The sequence below is a fragment of the Arachis hypogaea genome, chromosome 20 (assembly GCF_003086295.3).
Source record: "Arachis hypogaea cultivar Tifrunner chromosome 20, arahy.Tifrunner.gnm2.J5K5, whole genome shotgun sequence".
In the NCBI taxonomy this organism is placed as follows: Eukaryota; Viridiplantae; Streptophyta; class Magnoliopsida; order Fabales; family Fabaceae; genus Arachis; species Arachis hypogaea.
Window position 1 is genome coordinate 28,116,171 of NC_092055.1, and position 1,115 is coordinate 28,117,285.

Below are 1,115 nucleotides of genomic sequence, written 5' to 3' on the forward strand. Positions count from 1 at the left end.
GTTCCGCGATTACTCATTTTTGATATATAACTTTGGTAAGAACCAGTTCATCTAAATAGAAATCTTAGGAAGAATTAGGTTGGAATAGGAAAAAATTTCCTATCTTTTTTCCATCCCCTTAACAAGAATAAGGCAATAATTTCACTATTTGGGTGATTGACAGAGTATTTTGTATTTATTATGCATAGAATACATTAACCACTCAAATAAAATAGACTTTCGAAATGCGGATATATTTGAATTAAAGGAATTGGTATGGTATTAATTAAAAGGAAATGAAATAAAAAATATTGAATAGAAAAATTTAATAACCTAGCTAGAAAACAATTGATACAGTTGGATCCCCCACCTTAATTAGTCGTACCTTTAAAGTCCACTTCTTCCCCATACTACGAGAGAAAAGGAAAATGTGAAAACTACCATTAAAGCAGCCCAAGCAAGATTTACTATATTCATGTGAATTTTTTCTCCTATCTCTATAAAAAATATCACTATGAAGGAATTATTTTACTATTGTTCACTAATTCTTGTTGTTTTTTTTGTATTAATCTAATCACTGAGAATACTAGAAACTATAATAACTATATATATTTATTTAAATCGCTGGTACAGAGTCAAAGGGGGATTCGATTTTGCACTAAAACTATTATATTAACACGAAACAATTCAATAAATTCTATTAGAACATTAAACAAGTTTTGATCAGATTTTTAGTAGAGTCGGAAAACATTACAGATAAATTCTTTTTTCCTCTCATTTTTTAATTAAAATGTCAAAATTAAATTCTCTTGTCGATCAGGCGACACCCGGATTTGAACTGGGAAAAAAGGATTTGCAGTCCCCCGCCTTACCGCTCGGCCATGCCGCCAAAACGATATATATATGAGTAACAAATTAGTATTTGCAATTTGTGAAGGTCGTTCTAGCTATATACGAAATTCTTAATTAATAATAAAATAAATTATTCCATTGATAACTTCATAGATTTATAGAATCTGTTACTATAACTAATTTACTAAATCACGCAAAAAACAAAAAACCCAGAAATATTAAGTGATTAGTCGATATTCAAAATAAAAGATTTAACAGAAAATTGAAAAATAGATGGTTGAATC

The 1,115-nt window shown here is 28.7% G+C and overlaps 1 non-coding gene across 1 annotated transcript; it reads right to left on the reverse strand.

Annotated features, from left to right (window-relative positions):
• Window positions 1–797: 797 nt before the first annotated feature.
• TRNAC-GCA (transfer RNA cysteine (anticodon GCA)) lies at window positions 798–868 on the reverse strand. The gene has a single exon. It is a non-coding gene; the product is annotated as a tRNA-Cys (tRNA).
• Window positions 869–1,115: the final 247 nt, after the last annotated feature.